At 51.2% G+C, this 27,173-nt stretch overlaps 1 protein-coding gene and 1 long non-coding RNA gene across 4 annotated transcripts in view; one reads left to right on the forward strand and one right to left on the reverse strand.

Annotated features, from left to right (window-relative positions):
- Positions 1-27,173, reverse strand: part of ACAP3 (ArfGAP with coiled-coil, ankyrin repeat and PH domains 3) — an 80,167-nt gene that overhangs the window by 48,486 nt on the left and 4,508 nt on the right. The window lies entirely within an intron of this gene.
- LOC127470672 (uncharacterized) lies at positions 19,961-23,416 on the forward strand. The gene is made up of 3 exons (XR_007904367.1): positions 19,961-21,140; positions 22,522-22,717; positions 22,928-23,416. It is a non-coding gene; the product is annotated as an uncharacterized LOC127470672 (long non-coding RNA).

Consider the following 27,173-nt stretch of genomic DNA (forward strand, 5'->3'; position numbering starts at 1 on the left):
GTTTATATAAGCTATATAAGTCTATATAAGTTTATATGTGCTTGGAGTGCAGCTGGGAGGACAGGGCTGGCAGAGGAGGATGGGCAAAACCAGAGGGAAATGCCACCCTGACTGAGGGCACTGGCTGGGATGGGTCCCTTTTTAGCTGGATTATCATTAATTATCATTAATCACCGTTTGCTCCTGTAACAAGAGAGATGGATGAGGACTGGAGCAACGAGCAGCCCAACACAGAAATCATCCCTGAGCCTCAACTTCCCCATTGCTGAACTGCTAAACACTGGCTTCCCAGGGAGACTGTGAGTATCCAGGGATGAATCCACGCCTGGCAAGTGCTGGGGATGCTCAGGTGACACGAGCTGACTACAGCAAAGCCCAGTCATGTCTTCAATTAACGAACCTCAGCATTAAATAATCTCATGTTACCACAGCTGAGGCGTGGAGTGATCACCAGGCATTGCTCAGAGAGGCCTGGCTGCATTTTTCCCATTGCTTTTTCTCCCTGCTGGAACAGTGGTCGGGGCTTTTTTCGTCATTTCTTTGTGAGCTGAGGGGCTCTGACACCAACACACACGTGCGCTACGTGAAGGCAGAAACCCAACACCGAGCTGGGTATTAAAAAGTAATAAAATGACCTAAAATTGCTCGGTTACCTCTGGCAACCACATGAAGAAGAGAAGCAAAGGCACACAAAGCGTAATTCTGAACTGTTGGCTGCTATAATAGTGACTTGCTTATCCCTGCAGCTGTCAAAGCAGCTCACAAAGCTGCCTTAATTAACCATGCCCTTCTTTTTCCTTGGGAAGTGCATTTGGCTTTCCTCCCTTTTCTGGCAGGGAAACTGAGGCACAATAATACAAAGACTAAAGGGTTGGGGTTTTTTTTCAGTGTTGATGTTCAGAAAAATTCTGTACTCAGCCCCCAGGTTGTCAAACTGGTCCAGTAAGGGCTCCTTTGTCCCTAAGGCACATTTAGACACAAAACCTCTCCCTCCACCACACGCACAAACCAGCTGCAACTTTTTACAGTCCAGCACACCTAAAAAGCACCTTGGCTTTCCCAAGTGCCACCCAAAGCAGTGCTACAGGCTGGGGACAGAGTGGCTGGAGAGCAGCCAGGCAGGAAGGGAGCTGGGAGTTTGGATTGACAGGAAGCTGAACAGGAGCCAGAGTGTGCCCAGGTGGCCAAGAGGGCCAATGGATCCTGGCCTGGCTCAGGAACAGGGTGGCCAACAGGGCCAGGGAAGTGATTCTGCCCCTGGACTCAGCGCTGGTGAGGCCACCCCTGGAGTGCTGTGTCCAGTTCTGGGCCCTCAGCTCAGGAAGGACATGGAGGGGCTGGAGCAGGGCCAGAGGAGAGCAACGAGGCTGGGGAAGGGACTGGAGCACAAGTGCTTGAGGAGAGGCTGAGGGAGCTGGGGGGGCTCAGCCTGGAGAAGAGGAGGCTCAGGGGAGACCTCCTCACTCTCTGCAACTCCCTGACAGGAGGGGGGAGCCGGGGGGGTTGGTCTCTTCTCCCAGGCAACCATCAGCAAGACAAGAGGGCTCAGTCTTGAACTGTGCCAGGGGAGGTTTAGGTTGGATATTAGGAAGAATTTCTTTGCAGAGAGGGTGCTCAGCCACTGGAATGGGCTGCCCAGGGAAGTGGGGAATTCTCCATCCCTGGAGGTGTTTAAGGACAAACTGGATGTGGCATCAGTGCCATGGGCTGGGAACCACAGCGGGGTTGGATCAAGGGTTGGACTGGATGATCTCAGAGGTCCCTTCCAACCCAGCTGATCCTATGATTCTATGATCTTGGGGCTGATCCCGCTGGGAGCGACATCAGCAGGACACGTGGGATCCAGGCCAGCTCCCATCACAGTCAGTGGGAAGATATCCCTGCAGCAGGAGCTCCTGGAGATCCTGCTTCCCTCCCTCTCCCTCCACTGGTGCCAGCTCCAGCTCGGGCTGATTTGTGTCTCTCACACGTGTGATGTAGCTACTACATCGTGTTCCCACTCCCTTACAAGCCTCCCTATTTCTGGCCATAAAAGCCTCCCCCCTCAAGGGGAGGGGAGGGAATTTGGAGCCCTTGAGCTCCCACCTGGGAGCCAGCTGTTCCCAGCTGCTGCTCTGGGCACTCCCAGGCTCCCTGAGATCCAAACCTCGGATGAATCCCACCCAAACCGGGAGCACCCCGTGCTCAGAGCAGTGCTTTTATACCTTTAGGGCAAGTCCTAAAAACCCCACTTTGCCCTCAGGAAGGCCTGCAAGGACACAGGCATAAACCCACTTTGCTCCCAGCAACGGTAATGACTGTCAAATCCAGGGAAAAGGGCTAATCCATGGCTGGCAGTGACACCTCCTCCACGGGAACATCTTCTACAGGCAGGGAAAGGGCTGCTGTGTGAGCCTGATGTGTTTGGAAGTGAGCCCCGGGCACATCCAGGGCAGAGACAACGTTCTCCAGGCACCCAGAGCATCCAAGATCCTTGTTTGATCCAAACCAGGCTGCTGCAGGCCCTACACTACCTGTCACTGCAGGGATGTTCAGGCTCTCCCTCAGTTAATGCCATGGCACAGGGTGAAAGCTGGCATTTCCAGAGCTCAGGACAGGAAAGAGGAACTCCTGGATCCTGGAGCTGGTGGCCACAGCATCCACAGGAGCCTTTATCAGTCTCTGTGCCTCGTTATTGCTCTTAAAAGACAGAGGAAAATAATTCCTTCCCACTCTCACAGGAGTGTTTGGAGGGTTTCATAAATAATAGCAGTGGCAAAATGCTCAGAGAATCAGGAGCTGTAGGTGTGCAAAGCAGAGTAGTCATTATTACTATTATTATTATTATTATTATTGTTATTGTTATTATTATTAAATCTGACTGAGTTCTATTAGAAATGGAGTGGAACCAGCATTTGCCTTGGTGAGGTGAGCTAAACAGGGATATTTGGCCCAGACACAAGTCATTTCTCATTTAGCTCCTTCTTCCAGAACCATCAGCAGCCAGCCAAGGTCACTGACAGCTGGCAACCCCACCAGCTTTCTCCAGGAATTAAAATAAACGTGTTCCTTTAAGGAGTTTGGGGATTTTAAGTTCCACATCCTCACTATCTGCAAGATCCTGTATTTCTGGAGGTTTTAACTGAGCCAAGCACTGACTGTCAGTGGTCACTCTTTAGATTTTTCAGATAGTTCTGAGTGATTCATTTTTTCTTAGTTACTAACCTCCCTAAATATCGATCTGAAAGCCTCTGTGCCCTGCAGCATCCGCTGTTCTTCCTCCTTTCTTCCAGAGAATAAGTACACTTTGCATGGCTGTCAATGGGAGCAGACAGCACCATGGCAACAGCTCCATGGTGACAATATCCATGACAACCAGATCCTGTGCTTGCCTGGCTCCCCATTCCCAGGGATTTGCAGGGCTTTTTGCATTTGCTCATGGAAATGGCACGGGACTGGTTTAGGAGACAGCTCAGTGCAGCCAAAGGTCTCCAAGGGTGAGGAGCAGAGGATTCAGGATAGTGCTGGAGATGGGAATTCTAAGGAGTAATGGAACTGGACATGAAATTCCAGCTCAGCATCCCACCTCAGCTGGAAAGAGGATTTGAGAAGGGACAGAGGAGCTGCCCTGGATGAGAATTCCTTCCATTAATGCCAGGCATTCCTGAAACAAATCTCTCTAAAACATGGATGGAGCCTGGATGCTCCCGTTTCACACACATCCCACAGCTTAGGGGGGAATTTAAGGCACAAAACTGGGACTCATCTTGGGGAACTTCAAAAAGCAAATAAGCACAAAAGTCCCCTGAGCTCTGGGCTGGACTCCTGCTGGAAGAGTCAACCCAGAACTGGGAAGAGGGATGGTGAGGAGTAAAACCAACCAGAAGTCAGGAAGAACATGTGGAAAAAAGACTCCATTGACAGGAAACCTTTCCATCTCCAGCCCTGATGCTCTGTCAGCAGAGTGGCTCAGACCCAGCACTAATCCCTGCCATGCACACCAGTTACACCCAGAGCTAAAGAGTGTTAATTTAGGATTAAGTCACACCTGAGGCTTTAGGAGCTCCCTGGATGATGGTCAGGATGCTCCTGCCATCTGTTTCTCCTTTGCTTCTTCCCTATTCCCTCTCCCAACCAGCCCTTCACCCCAAGCACCCACACGTGGTCCAGGCACAGCCCTGTCACCTGCTCACCTAAAAACCAGGAACCACCTCTTTCAAACTCAACCAGACTCTCCCATCACATTCCCACCAACCCCAGTCCTTAACCCTTGCTCTTCCCTGCCTTCATTCACCCTCTTCAGAACCTGGCTCTCCCCCTGGCTGGGGGAGCACAAAAAAACCCCCCTAAGGAACAGCCTGGATAGCTGAAAACTCTGCACACGACTGAGGAAAGTCAGATCCAATGTATTCCTGCTGGTGCCTGGGTTTAAGTTGGCTGAAGGGAGCTGCTTTCATGGCCTTGAGCCTGATGTGCACAAATTACTGACAGCACATGAACATCACTGTCCTCACTTGTCTCTCACTGTCCCTCTTTCCTTCCAGAGATGAAGCAGTTCAGCTGGTGTTGACTCCCCTGGGCCTCAGGGACTTGTTCCTTCATCAACAGCAGGATCAGGATAAACTGGATTAAAACCCAGTTGGGTTTTAAAGACCAGTAACTTCAGTGATGCTGAAATCCCATTTCAGAGCAGCAAGTTCACAGAATTACCAAATATCCCGAGTTGGAAGGAACCCACAAGGATCACCGAGTTCTCACAGTGGAAGCTCCATTTCTCTTTCTGTGGATCAGTGGGAAAACCCTGCATTTAACACCAGGAGGGTGAAGTCCTGTCTTTCTTGGAAGGGCTCCTGGTTTTACTGACAGCACTCTGGATCAGGAGACACCACAGAAAAATCCCCTTCATCAGCTCCTGTTGCTACCTGCTCTCACCTCGCCTCCTGAAGGTTCATTCGCTCCCTTCAGATTCTTGGGAGAGGCAGCCTGTTCCCATGTCCCCTCGTTATTTATCCCCTTTTATCCCTCCCTGTGCTCCCAGTCTGGCTGCAGTGGGGGAGGGAGCTCCCGCAGTCCCCGCTGGCTGCAGCGCTCTCACAAAGGAAAAGTCAGTGTTTATCTGCTCCTTTGGGATGTGCATCGCTGCCCTGCTCCCAGCTCGGCCCACAAGTCTCCCTGCAGCTGGAATGAACGCCCTGGAATACCGTATTCCAAGGGTGGGGCTGAGCAGGCTGGTGGCCGGGAGCGGGAGTCCCGGAGCCAGGGGCTGCATCCTCACCTCTGGCAACGCCTGAGCCGTGTCAGCAAAACCAACCCGTCATTCCCTGCCTGGGCTTTCCCTGCCCGGGAAACGCAGCCGCTTTTCCACGGAGCTGCGCTGTGACAGCTGGGACACCCTCGGAGCCCTTCAGGCGGGAGACGCCGCGAGGAGATTTACTCCCAATATTGCCAGAGATTTATTAACACACCCCCGGTGCTGACAAGCCAACAGCACAAACGCTGCGCTCCGTGCAAACGCTGACCTAGATTTTGAGGAGTTCTGCCGGAATCTGGCACATGGGATGCTCTTGCTCGCCGGCTTTTGAGTCAGCAGCATCCACGTCAGCAGGGAGTGCACGGCTACCTCCGGAGCTGGCCCTTTGCTGCTGCCACTCAGCGTTTCACAGAGCAGAAAAAAAGATTATTTTTGCTTTTTCCACCCCACCAAAACTGAAGGCAGAACGTCTGCCAGGGGCAGAACGAGGTTTGGAACAAGCCCTTGGCACTTCAGCTTCATTAGCAGTGGGACAGGGCAGCGCTGCCTGTAAATGCCTGTGGTACAGGGTGAGCACAGGGTGGCACAGAGCAGCCTTGGATGCCAACAGAGACCTGGCTGAGAGGGAAAGAACTTCCCACAACACACCAGTTGAGTTTCCAGTGGAGAGGAGGAGGACAGAGCTCCTTCCGAGCCCTGCAGGGAGTGGGTGTCACCTCACTTGTTGTACCCTGGGTGAGTGCAGGGACACTCGCACATGACTAATCATCTTGCTTCATCAGGTTAAGGAGGGAGGTCCAGTTTTACTAGAAAACACTGGTTTTCTTCCTGATTTCTCTCTGTGTGAGGGATTGGCTCCTGGTGCTGGACTCTCATGGTGCTGGTTCTCACAGAGCTGCTCCTCTGCCCGTCCTGCCTGCAGGGCTCCCTTGGAGCATCCAGGCTTGTCCCAGTCCTTGCCTGGCTCTGGCAGGGCCACAACCACAAGGATCCTTGGCTGGGAGCCCTGACAGCACCCACAGCACCAGGAAACCTGTAGGAGAGACTTTTTGAGGAGAAGGTTTGCTCAGAGGCTCGAGGTCTCTTGGCAGGTCAGCAAAGGGCCAACAGCCTCCTGCTCCACATGGGAAGCCCAAGGCAGGGAGGATGAACTGTCCCACGTGCTCACACTGCAAGGGCTGAGAGCAGCTGCTGCCAGGGCACTGCTTGGTGCTCTGAAAGCAAAACCCAGGGAGAAATCACCAAAGGGGTGTTACCACCACAGTCCCCACCAGCAAAGCCTCAGGGGGACAGTCCTGGAGCCAGCCCTGCCTTGCAGGGCGTGAGACACCAAATCCTCCAGCAGATACTGCCCTGAAAACCTTCCCCTCATCCCAAATCCGATGGGATCTCACACATGTGCCCAGTGCTGGGCACGTGCTTCACCCAGCTCACCAAGCTGGGACAGGAACCAGAGTGAGGAAAGAAATGTCTTTGCAGAACCAGTTGCACGGGTACAGCCAGCAAATGAACCAGATCCAGAGATGTGCCCAGTCAGGAATAAACTCAGGAGTTAATGGCACACACTGCTGCCCTTAAACCCCTGGGTGCCCAGGCTGAGCTGGCACACACAGATGCCTCTTGCTAAACTGGGTATCAGAAGCAATCCTGGTTTGCTGTGGCCTCGCTCCACCTGCATCACTTGGCATTCAAGAGCTCACTAACAACCTGGAGTCCCACAGAAATGCCACCCACAAAGCCACAGTGTTTTCACATGGTGGCTGAGCATCCCAGGCCAGCCTAAACAAACTGAGGAAAAGAGCTGTCACCCCCAGGCCCCTGCGGGTCAAACTGCAGGTTGTTAAATTTCTCTAAGTAAATAAAAATATTTTCGCTGCACTGTTATGGAAATGAAAGAAGGGTAAAGCCAGGCACGAGAGGGAGGAGGAGGTATTTTGGAGGTCTGCATGAGCATTGTCCAGATATCCTTGCCCATGGAACACTGTGACTCCAGCAGACACTTCCAAACACAGGACATATCTAAAAAATAAGAAGTATGAAATCTTTCTTATTTGCCCGTGGGCTTTTCTCTGGCACCATTAATTCTTTGATTCCTCCGTGCCCCACGTGATCACTTGTCAGTAGAAGCTGCAACTTGAAAAAAAAAATCAAATATCACAAATTAATTATCAACTCCTAATTTGGCCAAGTAAGTGAAAGCAGACAGGCTGGATGTGCTGGCACGGGGCACTGAGCACACATCCCCCACTCCTGCCACAAATATCATCCTGAACACTGAGCCAGAAGGGCAGGACAGATGCAGAATCAGGGTGTAGTGGCTGTAGGTGGGTGATGAATTGCAGAATTAACTGTTAAATGTCTACATATTAAATGGAGGCATTAAATCACACCCTAAACCTGCACAAGTGAGGAATTAGACCCTCCAGCTGAAGGCTGCAGACCTTGCCGCCGATCTACATCAAATTAGAGGACATCAGGAGGGATGAAATAGGTTTTTAATTCGAAAACAAATCTGTTTCATGCAAAATGCTGCAACCTCGCACCTTGCCAGTAACAGTGTGGGGTGGCAGGTAAAGTCAGGGCCTACAGCTCACGAGAATTCCACAGAAAAGTAGTTTTGGAAAGAAAAAAAAAGCCCCACTGGCAGATGTTGTGTGGAGCAAAGGCTCCTGCCTCGAACCAGAAAGAGCTGGACTGCGGCTCTTGTTTAGTCTATGATGGTTATTGCTGTGGAGAGAGCTTTGTTTTACTCCTAAATACTCCTTCTCCCACACACAGGCAGGACCACAGTGCACACGCAGAGTTTGGCAGCAGTGTTTGAAACCTCGGGCTGGAATGCAGAAGGGATTTCAGGGATCGATGGGAGCCAGGGAACAGGCAGGGGAAAGACACGTCGGCAAGAACAGGAGATGCTGCAAACCCAGAGGGGGCCAGGGAAACCAGGCAGAGAGGGGGGGTGAGCAAAGGCAAGGGGAGAGAAGCGAGGGGAAAGTGCTTCTCTGTCTCTCCAGGGTCTGAGCTCACACAGAGCCCATGGGAAGCTGCTGGTTGGCACCAGCTGGGAATGCAGCCCCCGGCTCCGGTTCCGCAGCCTCGCAGCCCAGAGAGCTGTGCCACAAAGCTCTGCCAGGCCAGGCTTTGCTTCCTGTGCCACTCAGTGTTCCAGAACCCCCCATGCACCTGGGCTGGCTCTGGACCCTCCTCTGAGGAGCCAAAGGGGAGAGAGAATGGTGAGAAAGCCCCCATTCAGCGAGGCAGGGCAGGGAAAACGCTCCCGCTGCCAGTGGCAGGTGTCCCTGTGGCACAGATAAATGTCCCCCTGGCTGGGAACACACATCCCACTCCCCCCCACACACACACTCCAGCTCTTGTTCCAATTCTTCCCATTAGCTGCAGAACAGGAGCCCATTCTGGGGGCAGGGGATCATCTTGCACTGATTGCTGCTTGTCCCCTGCCTGGCCGGGGCGTCGGGAGCTCCCGAGCCGCCGCTGGCCCCGCGCGTGGAGCGCTGGCACACCCGGGCACAGGGACAATGCCTTGCCCTGTGGCCACAGCCACAGGAACTCCATTGTGCTCCCCAACACTGGGGCTGTGTTCCCCTCAGCCGGTTCTCCCGGCCCCGTGAGGATTCCCGACCCTCTGCCAAGGCTGGGCCTCGCCGGCCTTTTCACGCCGGGGTTTGGCTTCCCCGTTTCCCAGCACGGCGCTGGGGCCCGTCCAGCTCCGCTGGCAGGGGCCACATTCCCAGCTCCCCATCCTGCTGGAAGCCCTGACCCTACAGAACCCCCGGATTTCTCCCCTGTGACCCCCAAAAGGAGTTAGGTTTGCATGAGGAACGTGGCGTTTGGCACTGCTTCCCACGGCCTTTGGGAAGTGTTCTCCCGCTCACCGTGCAGGGTCATTGGGAAAATCCACTTCCCAGAGGGTTTTTTTTTTTAATTGCTCAAACCCCTCCCCTAAGTGGAGAAGTGCTGTGATGCAGGTAAAGCAGGGGAATCCTAGGAATGCTGCTGGGATAAACATAATCACCCAAATCAGTGCCAAAATGCCACGGGAACTCATGGATTTGCAGTCTGGAAGCAGCAGGGACGGTCAGGACTGTCCAGTCATGCCTGCATCACCCAGAAACATCCCACTGGTCACTCCAAGACCTGACTCTACTTTGCCAATATCTGTTTCCAGACAGAAGGAATTCTTTTACCCCGGAGAGCAGCGACATCTAGAACTAAACTCCCTGGGAAGAGACACTGATGTCCCTTCCATGTGCACCCTGCCCTGCCTCACCCTTCAACAGCATCTCTTCCTAACATGGAACCTAAACCTCCCCTGACACAGGGATCTCTCTCCCAGCCACAGAAGGAGCTGTGTCCCATTATCTAAGGCAGAGAGAGCATCTACCACTTTCCCTGGATAATCCCTTAATTAGTGTGGCCTCCAAAATAATCCTATTGAACGGGGTTTACACGAAGCCCAGTTTAAAACAAGCCACAGATCCCAGGGAAATGGCCAGTCTGGCACTCCTGGGTGTCATTGTATTAGCTGATTAGTTCCCTTTTCTATCTGTTGTGCCCAACCCTCCCAATCTTTCCACAGCACTAATGGACCTTTGATTAATAAATCACAGCTTGCTGGGCTTAAAGGCCAGAAGATATTTCCCAGATCCATTCCAAGCTGGCACCCAGGAACAGCTTGCAGGCAGCACCCTTTGCAAGGAAAATCATTCCCATGCCAGCAGCTCCATCCTCCCCGTGGAGGCTGAAGGAACAGGATGGGGATTAAGACATCATTAGCTTGGCCTCTTGTAGGAGAGTGGGAAGAAATGTTGTTACTGATTCATGAAGACAGATAAGGAAACAATTGCTCTGCTTATCCGACTGTGGTTGGGAGTCAGGGATCTGTGTGTGCCCTAAAGCACTGGGAAATGAGCTCTCACCACATCCTGCATCCACACAGGAATCAGGGGTGCTGCAGGAATTACACCAGGGGGTCTGGTGCTTCAGGCAGTTAAAGAAAGCCCTGAGGAGCAAGAAAAGTGCTGCCTGAAATCAAACCCCTGGGGCTGCCAAAAAAAAATAAAAAATTAAACCAACCTGTCCTTTGGGACACAATAACAGTTATTCTTTCTCCTTTCTCTCTCTCAGTGCATGAACATAAATATGTGCACTGCCCTTTTAACTGCAAATACTGAGCAGCTCTGGGAGGACAATGTCTGGAAAGGTTTCCTCCCATTGCCAGAAGAAACAAATGTCTTGTGTGAGAGATGCTGGCTGGGGGGAGAGAGGGGGCTGGGTTTGGATTGGGCTCTGAATGTTTTTTCTCTCCCCTCTTCCCACTCCCTGTTTCCCCTCTGATTCACAAGGAAACCACAAAGCAAACTCAGGGCTGAATGAGACTTGGTTTTGTGAATGTTCTGGCTTTTTTTTTCCCCTTTGGACATTCACTTCCTCCCCCTGCAGCCCAAATCTCCTCTTTTTTTCCAAGCAGCCCAACACAAACTCTGCAAACTTCCCCCAGTGTAAACACCACCAAAACCTGGCCTCGTATTTCATTTCCTCTGCAGAAGCCACTGGGACTTTACAGGGATGGACAAAGGCAAATTTTAGTGCTCTCCTTTGGTCCAATCCTATTTAATTTCAACTCTTCCAACACCTTCATGTGAGGACAGACTTGGAGGAGCAAAAGCCCAGAGTTACTCAGTGCTTTGAGCTGTGCAGTCCAGGAGCTGAATCCCTCTGTCTCTGCAGGGACCTTCTCTGAGAGGCACCTCCCAAGGTGACCCTCCACCCTCAGCATCTCACCCTCACCACGTCACCAGGAGGCCCTGCCCTGCTCCACTGCAAAATCCAGCAGAACCAACTTAAATTACCTTTTATAACACATTTTATATACTTCAGCCTGTGTCTACTCCATAATGGGATTTAAGGGATTTTTTTTTTTAAATTTCACAAGCCACCCACGTTATTTCCACAGGCCTTTAAAAATTCCAGCCTTGGATCATCAGCTCTAAAGGGAGATTAATCCCCTGCCTCACAAAGAACTGAGGGAAGAACTCTGTTAATGCTTATTTGCAAGGTCTGGATGATACAAGGATGGACTAATTTGAGTGGAAAGGCTGAAAAAAATCCCCTGCAAAGCACTGGCTGGAATTGGTGTGTTTTAACCAAGGCTTCCTTTTCCTGGGAAACAGGTTCTCCTGCTCAGGGCTGAGTAGGAGGGATCACACATCAAAGGCTTTGCTTATGCAACCATGGGGGCCAAGAGCAACTTCAGCCTGGGATGGCACAGAATCCCTGGGGTGTCACATCCCTGGGGTGTCACATTCCCCCTGGGAATTTTCTGGAGGGGGGAAAAAGGTATTTTCTGGAGGAAAAAAAAAGCATTTTCTGCAAGAATTCTTTGGCAGCACTGGTTTATCAGAGTGAAACCTTTCATGAGACAGGGGTGAGATGGGGAATATTCCGTTCTGGAAGGAGAAGGTGGACCAAGATGTTGTGTTTCCATCACTCTGGGGCTGAGCTCTTTGAATTCTAAGTTTCACAGTAAGATCTGAGCCCAGCTGGAAATGGAACGACAGTTTTCAAGTGAAAAATTACTTTGGAATTTCAGGGAATCACAGAATCATTAAAATTGGAAAAGACCTTTGGAGATCATCAAGTCCAACACTAAACCATGTCCTCAAGTGCCACATCCACACGATTTCTGAACACTTCCAGGGATGGTGACTCCACCTGGGCAACCTATTCCAATGCTTTTACAACCCTCTCCATGAAAAAAAAACACAAAACACTTCCCAATATCTAATCTAAACCTCTCCTGGCACAACTTGAGGCTGTTTCCTCCCCTTGTTTTCACATCCCAGGAGTTTCTTGGACCGATTTTTAAAGGCCAGACCACTTCTGAAATAAAAATTGGGGGGGAAAAAACCCAAAAAAACCCACAGAAATTCCTGCAAAGCTGCACTCCCAGCTCGGAGAAAGCCCTGGGAATGCTGTGCAGAGGAACCTGTCACACCAAGGGGCTAATGAGGGATCTGTGTAACAGGAGCTGGCAAGCATAAGGAAGATTTCACACCCTTCCTGCCATGAATGGGAAGAACCATTCACTCAGGAGTCCTCAATCATCCCCTTTGTGTCCAGGGCTATTAATATCTTTACATGACTAGTCGAGCCACGGGCTAAGCTTTTGTGTCTTGGCTACTAATTAATGGTTGCAAAACACACACAGAGGTCACACCCATCAGGAAAGAAAGGGGTGGTGTGGGGTTACTCACAGGAGCAACTGCAGATTCTCCAGCTGGACTGAAAACATGTGTTTGACATACAGAATGTCACAGAAAGACTGTCACACCTCCAGGGAGTTTAAGGAGATAAGGCAGCTAAAGAGTGAGAGAAACAGAGCCACGGGAGAGGGAATGTTACCCAAGGAAATCAGAAGGAGAATAGAATTTATCCACCTGATCCCTCAGCCTGTGCTTAAAATCATAGGATCACAGAAGGTTTGGGTTGGAAAGGATCTTAAGATCGTCTCATTCCATGGGCAGGGACACCTTCCACTAGCCCAGTTTGCTCCAAGCCCCATCCAGCCTGGCCTTGGACACTTCCAGGGATGGGAAGTCACACTTCATGCCATTTCAGTGAACATCTATCCACTGGAATGGAGATCCAGCTCCCTGTGATTTAATCAAGGAAGGCCTTGGGAAGCAGGAGCACTGCCCACTGGAGTGCTTTGTTCCAAAGGGCCCTTTCTTCCCCACATCTCTGTCCTGATGATCCCAGAAGATCAACACTGGGAATATTTCACCTTGTGCCAAGAGGTAACTGTGCCCTGAGTTAAACAAACCCATGCCAGTGTTCAGCTGGCACGAGCTGCTGGCAAGATGTTCCTACAAGCTGGATAATCCACCTGCAGTGCCACTGTTCTGGCCATCCAACAGGGATCCGTGGGATAACCACGTGCCAGGCCAAGGATGGTGGCCAGGCACAGCCACCTGCCACACTTTTGGGCTCAGTTACTGAGAAGTGGTGGCAAGAGAAGAGTTTGTGGCTCCAACAGAAGTCAGGGTGTGTTTAGAGACCCCAAGCCATGGACTGCTCATGGAGGAGTCTCTGAACATCCCTGTTTTCCTGCCTCCTGCACAGCCAACATCCTCTCCCTGCACAGGGGGGAGGAGAAGGCAGAGCCCTGAATGAGATGTCCTGGAAAGAAACGGGCCAAGGAGACAAGAGTTCATGTGGGGAGGAGTTGCCTGGGTTTGATTTGAGGCTGAGTCAAGGCCAAGCCACGGCCCTGGATTCTCCATCACTGAGATCACACTAGACTTGGGAAAACAACTGACCAAAACTCCTCAACTGGTGACTGTGACACACCAAACAACCCCAGAGGCACCAAACTCAGCCTTCCCCCACCCAGCACCGAGGGGGTTTTGACCTGTTTGCAGCCAGAACCACCTCAGGGGCTGACAAAGGAATGATCCAACAGCACTCCAGGACCTGGATGTGCAGGGAAAACACCCTCTGTGTTATCTCCACATTTCCAAGGCTCCCTGTGCAGGGACAAGTTCATCCCTCAGAGCTGCCAAATCTCACCCTTTGCTCGTTTTGGGGAGGATTTCTACACTTTCAGGTGATGTGAAGTAAAGATCACCTGGAATAAGAAATAGGTGGATGCTCCTTGTGTGTGACAGCACCCAAATTTATGCCACAGCTGAACAGGAATAGTGGCTGTGGTGGTTTCTGGAGCTCAGTGTGCCCTCAGCACTCCACCAGGCAGGCAGATCCTTCAGCTCTGACCCTTCCCAAAGCTGTGCTATCAGCCTGAAAACATCCCCAAAACCCCAGACCTGCTGCTGATCTCTGTTTCCCTTTTCTGCTCAGAAGTGACAAAGCAGAAAGCAGCTCCTGCCTCACATTCCTCCGAGCCCACAGGAAACCATAAATCAGGGGGAAAACACAACTTGCAAAAGGCCAAACACCAGGATGGGCCCAGGGGCTGGGGAAAGGGAAACAGGGAACCAGCAAAACCAGCCACAAAGTGGGCACCAAACCCACACCTCCACCTCGGCTGGGACAGGTCCTGCTCCCAAAAATACAGGAGAACTGAGGGGGAGGGCAACTAAAAATCTTCCTCTCTTTCAAGGGAGTACATATAGATCTATATTCTGCATTTCCTTCCACCACCCCATTGTCTATTCTGTAATTTAATAATAATAATAATAATAATAATAATAATAATAATAATAATAATAATAATAATAATACTTTAAAACCTTTTAGGAGGAGAGGGTTGAGCCTCCCCCAAATGCCACCTGGGCAGAGGGCTGAGCTGGCTTTCAGGGGCACCAAGTGACCCTACCAGGGGACAGGCCACAGGGGACAGGAAGAGCTGAGATGAATTTGTGTTTGGAGGGGAGGGAGTGAGTCTGTGACCTGCTTGCTTTGGGTCTTGAAGGCTTTTGGAGTGTCCCAAAGGGATCCTGCCAGGCCACGGGAGCACATCGACCTCTGAGGAACCAAACTTGTTTCCTGGCACTCCTGGGAGCTTGGAGGACACAGGGAAGGGAGGTTTTGGCTCAGATTTTCTTTGCAGAGCCTCTCAGAGCTCAGAACCCTCAGTGTGACCATCCATGGGAGTGAATCCCCTGGCACATCCCTGTTTTTGGGACAGGACCTGCTCCATGTGCCCCCACCAACCCCGAGGGAGATGCTTGAGGCTGAAGCTCTTTGTGTCTGAATGCAGCAAAGGACCTGCTTGTTTAGAGGTGACTTGTTCTGGTCAAAATGGTTGAGATTTGCTCTGGCCCAGATAAATCTATTTATAGCAAGTGTTATGCTAATTCCACACAGGGATCTGATCCTGCCTGCAGCATTAATTCCTCCTGCTACCTGTCCTTTTTAACCCCTTCTGGGCACCAGCAGCCTTTCCATCCTCAGATCACCAGTTCCAACAACAAGCTAGATGGTTTTTTTCCCCCCTCTCTTCCATTTCCAGAAAACCCCACAGGGCTCCCTTTCCTGCATCTCCTCCCTGTGGAATTTGCTGCTTCAATCTGTGTTTGGAACAAGTGGAAGAAACCTCAGTAAAAACAGGTCATAGAAGCAATTTTAAAGCCACTCACTTTAAAGTCACTTAAAAAAAAATAAAATAATTGAATTGCTTTTATTACCTTACCTGAGGTTCATGTCAGGTTTTGTAAAGACTAATTCACTTGTGAACTAAGGAGTGTTGAGGGGATTGAACTCATCACTGAAATGAGTCTTTGGGATAAACTGGACCAATTGCTTAATGGAGAAATGGTAATAGAAGAGCTGTTTTTAGTGGCTGGAGTCTCCTGGTTTTGCTCCAGGATAATGGAATAAGCTCTATTTCTAATCTTGACTAAAATCTCTCTACAGATGGCTGCAAGCATGATGCAGATGTGGAAGGCTGTGCCAGTGCTTTTTTTGATCCTGGGAGTTTTCTGCAGGAGAAAAATGAGGTAGAGCAGCAGAAGCTTGGACCATGTAAGTGACACTGAAATCATCTCCCTCCTCTTCACTGTTTTATTCTCATTTGTGTTTGGGGTTTTTTTTCCCAAAGGCTCAGTGAAAAATCATTTCTCCCTTTTCAGTGATTGCTCAAAAACTTGAACTTGTCATCAAATCCATCAGCTCCAGCTCCTTCCCTGCTACAGAACAAGTAGCCACCAGACTCAACTCCTCACTCTTTATATAAAAACTCCCACTGGGCAGCAGTTGGGGATTCCTGGCCTGTCCTGCTGCAAGGAGGGGTTTTTGGGTCACCAGTTTGCCAAGAGCACAACAAACAATTCAAACAGGAAAGTGCATCAAGACTTGAAAAAGTGACTGCCCAAATCTCTTTTACACTGGGCCACAAATACAGATGTTTCCTGCTCTTTGGTGTTTTATTTTTCCCCCATTTTTCGTGGGGGCTGCAACCCCTAAAGCCACGATGTTTTCTCAGAGGTGAAGACACCCTGTGCCTAAACTCAGCTCTGCCTTTGGTGACAGTGCTCACAACATTCTACACAGCTCCACAAACCCCCAGGTCTTTGTCTGGAACCTGCTAAATGTCAGTTTACAGCTCCCACCCCTTCTCCTGAGAGGCTGGAGGTGTATGTTTAGACAAGGCTTTGAAGCAAGATGAGTAAGACTTGGTAGTTTGGTTGCTTGGCGTGTTCCATTGACTTTAAATCTGTACATTAATATTCAGCAAGAACTGGCACTGCCTTCAGGAGGACACAGAATTGCAGATATGGCTTTTATGCACTCTGCTGTACATACAAATACAGGATTTTCCACTACTGCTCCTCGTTTATGTTCAAATTATAGAAAGGCCTATTGGAATTTATGAAAGGATTTGAGTTTCTTGAGTACTTTGAATCCTCCATCACTATTTTCTGAGAGCCAGGCAGCTCCTGCAGCATCAAGGAGCTACTTGGACCAATGCTTTGAGAAGGGCATTGGATTAGATGACCTCCAGAGGTCTCTTCCAACTTAAATTACTCTAGGATTTAATGGCTTAAAGATGAAATCCTTCCTTAGCTCTTCTAATGCACTCCTTATGTAATGTATCTCATGATAACAGGTTTTCCTTTTGCAATTCCCAGCCAAATGTTCAAGGAGACCAGAGCAACTTGAGCATCTGGATGTCTCATGTCCAGCCCTGGCTGATCACTAGAGGAGAGAAAAAGGGCTGTGCACGAGGCAGTTTGATTTTCATCACCCATCCTTGCAGTCTGGAGGGGGAAATTCGGACAGAAGTCGCAGCAAACTATTTCCTACTCATGCCCAGGGCACTTGAGCAGCTTCCCAAATCTTGGGAGGAGAGGGAAGCAGCCCAGCAATGTCCTAGCACTGTTCCTTTGCCATTGCTGATGCTTCAGGGTGAGGGGAACCCCGTTAGAAAAGGGATTTGCTGGGGCCAGGGGGGTCAGGAAGCAGCACTGAAGTGGTTTGGTTCCCTTTGGTGGTTTAGATCAGCAGATATCCGTGCTAAGTGTGGTCAAACCAGTCAGGACCACGGACCCCTCGGGGGTTCTGGCAGTAAATCAGAAAGCTGACTGTGAAAAGGCACCATCCTGAGGGGGTTCTCCACTTGCCAGAGCAGTCAGGACCACCCATTTCTTGTTCAGCACTATTCTCAGGCCTTTCAGCTCACTAAAAGCCATTTCTCAGCCAAGCTGCTGAGCTGAGCAGCTCAAAGTGATGGATTCTCCACATGGACCATTGCACCACGTGTGCTAACGCTGATGGATCAGCAGGGACCTGACAAAGACCATCTGGTGGCCACCACACAGCACCTTCCACCTTCAGCTCAGCAGAGCATTGCCCCTTTTCTGCTGAGAGCCACTAATTCCCCTGGCCATCAGACTGCCTTCCTTCCTGCTCCCAACACTCATTTTGCTGGAGGATGACACAGCTGCAAGACTGGAGCTCTGGTTCAATGGGCAGGAGAGATTTTAGCACCACATCTCTAACAGGCTTTGAGAAAAGCCCAGGAGGAGATCCAGGTCTGAAAGAAAGGTGGACACTGCCCTCCTGCAGTTCAGAGACCCCCCCCAGGCCTCTCTGGGCAGTTCAGCTCCTGGAATGTCACTGAAAGGATGCAGGAGAGGGTCTGGGTTCTGGAGAAGGAAATATCATCCAGAGATTCATGGTGAGCAAAAGAGGTGGGGCAGCAAACACCTCCTCACACTCCCCAGTCCAGAAGGTGCCTCCTGAGCCCAACCTGACCAGTTCCACCAACTGGAAAAACCCTGGCACGGGTTGCCCAGACAAGCTGTGGCTGCCCCATCCCTGGAAACACTCGAGGCCAGGTTGGACAGGACTCTGAGCCACCTGCCCTGGCTCCAGATGTCCCTGCCCACAGCAGAGGATGGCATTAGATGGCCTTCAGAGGTGCCTTCCAACCCAAACCATTCCATCATTCCATGGGGACACCAGCCCAGAAACAGGCACCAACCACCAAATATTCTCCACCCTCACTTCATCAATCCATTTGCCCTTTCCCAGGAGTGACACTTTTCCCTGCACACTTTGATCCATCTTGCTGAGCAACCTCAGAGCAGAGCTGGCCTGTCTGCTCTTTCCCTGCTCTTTTCCCTGCTCTTTTCCCTGCTCTTTTCCCTGGGCTGCAAGGACTCAGCTTTTGCAGTGGGAACTGCACACACAGGAATATCCTTTCCCTGAGCTGCAGGAAGACTCCTGATGTGGCACGAGGAGGCTCCTTAGACAACATTTGTTCGCTTTTTTCTTTTTTTTTTTTATTTTTTTTATTTTTTTAAACGAGCAAAATGGATTTATCAGAAAAAAGCTCCTATCAAACGGTTCCACCTTCTCCCCGAGTGACCCTTGGAGACATCCGTTTACCCACAGGGCTGGAGGGGATCCAGGAGGCTTTGTTGAGACTTCCCCTCGTGCACAGCTGAGCCCGAGCCACCCTCCCCTAGCAGGGATCTCTTTCAGCGCTAAATGCTCCTTGTTTCTTTTTTTTTTTTCCTCCTCTCTCTCTCTCTCTCCCTCCCCTGGGCCTTTGGCTCAGAGCTGCAGCTCCCCAACCTCTGGGCTCCCTTTGTCTTTGCCTGAAAGGCTTTTCCTGTGTCGTGTCCTGCCAAAGGCAGCGAAGGTCCTGCCCTCCCTGGCAGCAGAAGTGCTCCGAGTGCTTCTGGCCCGGGGGCAAAAAGGGAGGGTCCTGCCCCTTCCTGTGCCACTTGCACCCTCCCAGAGGTGCCAAATATTTTTTGCTGTGTCCCAGTGCCATGAAACAACTGGATTTATTTTTTTTTTCCCACCAGCAGCACAACCCTTTCCTACAGGGATGAGAGTTTCTGGCTGGTGCTGTATGGAAGCTTGCTGGGGGAATATCAATCAGTGTCCTAGACACCAAGCATCCCTTGCTTTTATTTATTCCTCTCAGGAATAAATAAACAGGACCAGGGTATGGTCCTGTTTTTCTAGCTCTGCCTTCCCCCCTGACACCTCTCCAGAGGGAACAGAACTGTTGTGATGTGGCTGGGATTGGGGGATTAATTCTCATCTGAAAAATCAGTGTCCCTGGGAAAGGACACTTTTTGAGTGCAGCTAGAATGATTTTCACCAGTTACACATTGCTCTCTGTGGCCATGGGAGGGACTGTGACATCCCTCTGAGCTCCTGAATCATCCCTGCAGGACCAACACCACTGGCCTGCTGCATTCCCAGTGCTGTCCTGGAGCCTGCCCTGGAGATGGGTTGGTCAGGCTCATCCACAAGGAGCAAATTCCCAAGCTCACACAAAAGTCAAAATGTTGGGGGCAGAGGGAGTAACTGGGACCACTGGGATAAAATTAATCCACCCTCTGTGCTGAGTGAGGCAGCCCAGGCACAGAACAGAGCTGGCCTTGTAGCAACAGGGGCTGGGCAGGGAAAAAGAACTCAGGCACAAAGTGCAGGGTCAGAACAACAGGGCTGAGCCCTGCAGGACTCACAGATACTCATCCTCTGTGCTGAAGGTTCAGCTAAAAACCTCCCCTTCTTGATTTCTCGGCCTCTCACACCCCTCAGCTCCACCCACACAGCTCAGAACCGCAGGTGGAGGAAAAGATCTGAACTGGGACTGACTGGGGGGAACTCGAGCCAAGAGGAAAGTCCACGACAGCATCCCCATCTCTGAGAGCAGCCTCTTCCCATCCCACCAGCACATGGATCAGCCTGGAGCTTTCCAGAGCCTCAGCCCTGTTTACCAGTTTGGCATTTTCTGCCTGATCTCTGAAATCAGATGAGTCAGTGGCACATCGAGAGTTGTGTTATTCCCAGCTCCTAAACTCAATCTGGCAGGGCTGGGTTTGTCCCACTCTTGGAACACTGAAGGCTGGAGCCTTTCTACAAATGTCACTCTGCTGCCTTCTCGTCCTCCAGCCTTAGGTGGGCAGCAGCTGAAGTGCCAGCCTCCAGACAGTGCCAGCTGGGGATCTGGGAAGTGTGGGGAAAGGGAAGAGAGGGAAAAAATAGGGGAAAAAATAAAAAAAAAGAAAAAAAAAGGAAGGTTTGGGAAGGTTAGGGAAGGTGGGGTGGGAAGGGAAGGTTTGGGAAGGTTAGGGGAGGTTAGGGGAGGGGGGAAAGAGAAAGGGGAAGGGGAAGGGAAGGTCTATCAGTGCTCTCACAGGGTCTGTTTCCTCCATCCTGGGGCGAGGCCATGGAGCAGGGACAAATCCACGTTTCCTGCCCCAAACTGGGTTTCTCAGAGAACAAAGGGGTGATATTCTGCAGAGGGGCTGAGCTGTAGGAACCACCATTGTTTCCCCGAGCCAGGACAGAGCAGGAACAATGGACAGGCTTTAACAGCTGCCCTTCAGAACAGTCCTGGAGATTTCTGCACTGCCCCAACACTGCCAGGGTGGCAGGACCCCGGTGGTGCTTCAATAAAGCCTGGCACACCTGCCTGGATGCTGAGAAAGCACCACAAGCCTTCTGTGTGTCTCTCTGTACATGCAGCTACATTTTCCTGCCACCAGATATCCTTTCACCTCATCCCAGGCAGAGCTATCCAAGCCTTGCAATCACCCAGGAATTCACACACACGCTGTTTCCATCAGTGGCAGCATTTCACAGAGAGAATGGAAATATTTCAGCCCTGCTGTAGCGTGATGGAGCAGGCTGGGTGTGCAGAGCGGGGATTATCTCACTCCCTGATATTATATAATCTGTTTAGATGGTGCCACTTGATGCTTATTTAAGGAATGAATGAGCCCTTCGCTCTGGGATGTGCCACCCGTGAGCTGTGACATCATCCCTCTAATCCACTGCAATGACTCCACTGCTTTGCTTCCCAGCCATTCCCGAGTCCCTGGGTGATTGCACTCAGGGATGTGTGAGTGTGCACGTGTGGGAGGGTTATTCCACAGCAATATCACACAATTCCACAATCATTTAGGTGGGAAAAGATCTCTGAGACTCGAGGCCACTCTGTGCCACGTCCCCACCTCATCCCCCAGCCCAGAGCACTCAGTGCCACATCCAGCCCTTCCTTGGACACCTCCAGGGGTGGGGACTCCAAACCTCCCTGGGCAGCCCCTGCCAAGGCCTGACCACCCTTTCCAGTAAGAAATTCCTCCTGATGTCCAACCTGGACCTCCCCTGGCACAGCTTGAGGCCGTTTCCTCTCCTCCTGTCCCTTGTTCCCTGGGAGCAGAGCCCGACCCCTCCCTGGCTCCAACCTCTTTTCAGGGAGTTGCAGAGAGCAGGAAAGTCCCCTCAACTCTCCTTTTGTTAACTGCATCAGAATGTTCTCCACCTCCCTCAAGAAGGGCCCTGGCACGTAGGAAAAGTGAATTTCTGCAGATAAGGTGAAGCAAGACAAGAACCTGATGTGTGTGTGGCTCTGTGTTTGGTTAACCTCACATTCAGAGGGCTGGTATGGGCTGTTGAGAGCACACCTACAACCTTTCCATCCTTTTTTTTTTCCTGGTCCTTCCTTCCTGCAAACCAAGCCTCTGAACTGAATTCCCTCCCTTAGGCCAGAGGAGACAGCAATGTGCAAAACCAGAACGAGCTGTGCATGCACTGCTTGAACCCAAACCCTGTCCAGGCAGCACCCAGCCAGGCAAAAGGGTGGAACCCTCTGCCAAGAGGTTGTGGAGAGACAATTATCCTGCCTGGTTGGCTCCTTTTGGGAGCAGTGGCTCGGAGGAGTGATCAGCTCCTGCAGCAACACGTGTGGTTTGACCTGGGGAGGGGGTTCTGTCCCCCCTGCTCTGGCAGGGACCCAGGATAGGGGGTAAAGCCAGTTCCTCAGCACCCAGCAAGCGCAGGAAGAAACACAGGAGGCTCCTCAGAGTCTCCAGGACACCCCGTCCCCTTTGTTCATCTGTTGCAATCGAGGCAGAAATGCTTTTCCCTCCCTCCCAGCAGCAGGCAGAGCATTGCCCAGGATGTTTTCACTGGTGCCCAGCCAGCCCCAGTGGGTGCTGTGCCTGCTGCTGAGGGCCAGCCTGGCTGCAGCTGGGCAGGGATGCAGAGGAGCTGCAGGAAATCAGCCTCCACCCTCCCCGCAGTGCACGGGAATAACTGGGTGTTATCCCAGTCGTGCTGCCTCATCCTGTGGGGTCCTACAGAGAGGGAGGCTGCCAGATACCTTCCAGTGCTGTGTGCTGGGGAGTAGAGACAGGATTCACCTCCAATCACCTCCAGTTCACCTTAAATTCACCTCAAATTCACCTCCAGTTTACCTCCAATTCACCTCCAATTCACCTCAAATTCACCTCAAATTCACCTCCAATTCACCTCCAATTCACCTCCAGTTCACCTCTGTGCAGCCTGGAAGAAGCCCCCCTCTGCCAGGGGCTGCACCTCAGCCACCCCCGTGGCCTGGGACTAAGGCAAACAGGTCCCCAGTTCTCCATCCAGGGAATTCCACAGCTCCAATTCCTCGTCTTGCCCGCTCCAAGATCTTAAAGCAAACTCTGCAGCTCCTCAAAGAAGGCAAGGCAGCAACCACAAAGCTCCTGGCAGGTAAAAGAAATCTCAGCTTTCCACACTGGCTGTGTTGCTGCTTCCCCTCTCCCTCCCAGTCTGGAATTGCTGGGCAAAGAGGGAACAAATCCTGCTCCTGGTTCCCCTTCCTTTCCCCACGGGGAAGGCTTAGCACGGCATCACGTCAGCACAGAGCCAAACCTGCTTTCTTTTTGTCTCACTTCCTTTCCTCCACCCTCATTTTGGAAGCTTTACATGAGAGAGGAGCCACGTTAGCTCTGGGGAGAGCTGACAATCCATGCGTGGAACAAACCCTCGGGAAACAGCAGCCAGGAGCGCCTGGAAACGTCTGAAATCAGAACACAGCCCCGAGAACAGAGGAGAACTGCAAGCAAACAAGCAAGGAAGCACTTGGCTCCAGGGGAACATTCTGTCCCGTCCTCAAAATTCAACCAGACTTGGACTGCAGGTCTGTTCTAAGGGCTCTTTTCTTTATCCCAGATAACCAAACTCACACAGAGAGCACCAGCCTGGGTTGTTGTTTTTTTTTTGTTTTTTTTTTAAGCAAAGCCAGTGCTTAGGAAGCCAGAAAAACTCATGGTTGCACTGGCCTTCCTGCTGAAAAAAAAAATTCATACCGTGGCTGAAATTTCATAGTGTTATGAAACCAGGTTTTAAAGGGGCCATCGCCCTCTCAGAAAAGTTTGGGATTCCAAACTTCCTGGGCTTGCTTTTCACTCCTCCCCTCCTGCCCCTGCTCTTCCACTGCCCCTTGAGAACAGCAGCTGAGGACGTTTCGAGTGGGGTTTGCAGTTCCAGGTTGATTTTAGGTGCAGGAATGAGCTGATTCCTGAGGGAAAGCAGCGGGGGGGAAAAGGGCCCTGAGCAGGGGCCAGGGCTGTGAGCTCGCCCTGACAGCCAGGGTGAGACAGCCCAGAGACAGCTGCAGCCAGCCCCAGAGTCACTCCTGAGCTCTGGTTACAGGTCCCAGCCTTCCTGCTGCTCCCATCCCCAAATAATCCAGCACACACCCACTTTCCACCCTGAGCTCTGCTGTCCCCCTGACACTGACCTGGGAGCCTCCAGCCTCCTGCCAGCCTCAAACAGGGACTCTCAGCTCGCTGTACCTGTGCAGCAACCCCGGAACATGTGCCCCAGAAACCAGAAAACACTGTTTTTAGCTGCAGAAAAAGGGACCTGCAGGATCCCCCCGGCGCGTGTTTAACCAGCTCCGGAGCCGTAATGGAATTTCCAGTGCCCTGATCCGTGCATTAGCAGATGAGACAGTGCTTTATTCCTCATCCAGTGATTACAGGTCACAGCTGAACCACCCTACTGACAGTGCAAAACTTTGCCAAAGCACCCAGATTAACAGGGGCTGTGTCACTGAAAACCCCGAGGATGCGCCACGAGCTCCCGGCAGGGGCCAGATGGAGGAAGCTGCCAGACACAGCCCCAGCTCCTCCAGGCCAAGGATTCTCCTGCATCCCTTCTCCCTGAGCAGCCTGGATGATGCTGTTGAGGCCAAAAAATAAAAAAAAAAAAAGCCCCAGCCTGACTGCAGGAGTCTGAGCTGCCTTCCTGTCTCCGGGAGGCTCAGCGGGATGAAGGTAAACAGATGGCTCCTCTCACTCGGGCTGGGAAGGTCCCTCTGCCCTCCTTTCCAGCCCTCCTCTGGAATGCCAGACCCTCCTACCTAAAGGAACCACCGGGAATGAATGATGAATCCATCAGTGCTGGTGGCACCACGTTATGAAGGTGCTTTGTCATCACAGACATTAATTATTTCACGGGCTCTTGACTCAGATCCACGGCGTGACCCGTCCCTACCTCAGCTGAGGGAAATGAAACAAAAGAGCTGCTGGAATGAGTGAATAAAGGGGATTTTCATCAGTTACACAACCCCTGAGTGCCAAAGCCCCTGCACTCCCCAGGCTCCACTCCAGCTACCAAGAGAGCCTGGATCCCTTCAGGTCCACAGTACTGTTTGCCATCAGCACAAAACTGGCTTTGTGGCACCTCCCTGAGCTTGAGCAGTGAGTGACAACAGACTCTGACTTACCCCCAGCACAGAAAGAAAGTTTGCAGGAACATACATTTCCACAGGAGCCTGACAGAGTCCACATGAAGGAGGATGCACCAAATGCTGCTGCCCTGAACTCTCTCTCACCCTCCATCCCTGAACTCTCACCCTCCATCTGACCTGGCCATGCTGAGGTCCTTCGAGGACCAGGGCTGGAATCCAGAGGCACTGCCCAGTGCCAAGACAACCAGCAAAGCACAATTATCACCACAAGGGTCCCTCTCTGAGGAGGACTGGACCACCCTCCCCCCAGATAATTCAAGAGCACAGAGAAGCTGAAATCATCAGCTCTGAGCCACAGCACCCCTGGGTCTCACTGCCCTCTTCCACCACAGGGTTATTGCTGTTTTGTTTGGGGTTTTTTTTCCTTTTAGCAAGCTTTGTCATCTGCCTTCCCAGCCTTTTACAGTCTTTATTGCAGCCAGAAAACCTTGGCTTTCTCAGTGGCTTTTGGGCATCCTAAAGGGCAAGGCGTGTGGTTCCCCGTGCTGTTGCCCTCTGGAAGGTTCCGAGGGAATGAAGAGACTCACACCCTCAGCTTCAGGTGTAAAATCATTCAGGTTGGACAACTTTCCCCTTACCCTTATGGGAACCAGAAGAGGCAGTGAGAGAGAAGGATGTCCAAAGACTATCAGTGACAAAAAAAGAGATGATTTTCATCTGTGTGTGCCAGCAGAGAGACAACAGAGAGGAACAGCTACTGAAAAAGAAAGACTGGAAATAAGAGCAACTGAAAATAAAAAGCTAGTCAGAAACTGCTCTGTTAAGACAACTAGAAGCATTTCAAAGTTTGCAAATACTCTCACACTACTACAAACAAGACCATTATTTTGGTGACAAAGTCAATCATCCAGTTACCAGACACCAAAATTCCCCTCATTCATGTGGTACACAAGCAAAGTCCTGAGCTGCAGCTCCCATGAGCAGCCAAAATCAAAGATTGCTTTTCACTGCAAACTCATAGCTTATAAGTCAGAGCAGTTTTATCTTGGGGGGGAAAAAAATTAATTAAAAACCCCTTTTCTGATTTGGCAGGTTGGGATGGACCCCTGGGGTTTTACCTTCCAAATCGTGGCCCTTTGGGACACTCTGTTTACACAGCTCACAGTTCAAAGTTATTAAGGAAACTGCTTGATAAAAATTTGGCATAAAGCACCATTTTGCCAAGCCAGAGGTTTCAAGGCAGAACTGTCAAGTCAGTTCTCTCATCCCAGGGGGTTTTCCCTGACTATACACTGAATAAAGACCTTCAGCCCTGCCCACAGCACTGCAGCTTTTTCTGAGTACCTCAGGATTCCCAGGGGAGTTTTAACGACAGGGAACTTCAGATCAAGGGATTTCTGCTTCCAAATACTCCTGTGCTACCACCTATGGAGGAAAAATCCCTGTGCCATGTGAGGGTCCCGGTGTGATCTGCGTGAGCAGGATTCACCTGACACGGGAGCAGCTGGAATGTCACACACCCCCTCTGGGACATGCTGGGAATGGCACATCGGGTACAAACTGCCACAAACACACGTGTGGGGAGAGCAGACAACCATCAGCCCTGTCCCAGCACAACCCCAGCAAAGGCCAGACCCGGTTCTGCGTTGCTGACTTGGGGTCACCTTAAAGCGACGCTGGAAAAAAGGGAGGCTGGAAACCAGGAAAGGGAATAAAGCCTCGCTCCACGTGGGAAGCTTCACACAGAGATATTCAGGGGCTGGATGGACAGGATGGACAACTGCAACTGGGAGAGCATCTCAGGGTGCTGTGAGAGGAATTAACTCCACGGTGACATTCTTGCTTTGACTTCTCCCTTTCCACACCTCCCTTTGACTTCAGGAGCGCAACGATGGAGAGATAAGGAATAAACGCAGTAGGACTGACACAGATGATATCAATCTGCTTTTATGATGGTATCTCCTCTCTCGTGCAGCTGAAGCAGCAAGTGCTGGCAACTGGGCTCGTTAGTGTGAGATCCAAGAAGCAGCAGCTCTGTGTGGGCGTCGTGCGACTGCCACCGGGCTCGGGGATCCTGCTTACATAAGCCTTGTGTAACAAAAACCGATTCCAAATCGATGCCTGTGCTCTTTGTGGTCAAACTGATTTTTTTTGAGTTCCTTTTGGCCACCCCGTGTGTGATTTCACTTTGTTCTGAACTAACGAGCTGGCAAGTTTGGCTCACCTCGAACCGGCAGGGTCGGCCGGCACAGATCGTGCGGGAGCCACTCGAGTTTTCTCTGGGCAGGCCTTTGCTAACACACCTTCACCTGGCCTGGGTGCATCCAGACTGGTTCTGCTGGCTTTGAACTTGGCTAATTCCCCTCTGTTATCAGACTCAGCGAGATCAGTTCGACTGAGGGTTTTAATTCCCCCCGTTCTGTTTGAAACGCCCCAGTCAGAGTTCGAGGATTGTTTTCTAAATGTACT

Source organism: Manacus candei, unplaced genomic scaffold (assembly GCF_025592945.1).
Source record: "Manacus candei isolate 608988 ecotype Guabito, Panama unplaced genomic scaffold, ASM2559294v1 h1tg000022l, whole genome shotgun sequence".
Lineage (NCBI taxonomy): Eukaryota > Metazoa > Chordata > Aves > Passeriformes > Pipridae > Manacus > Manacus candei.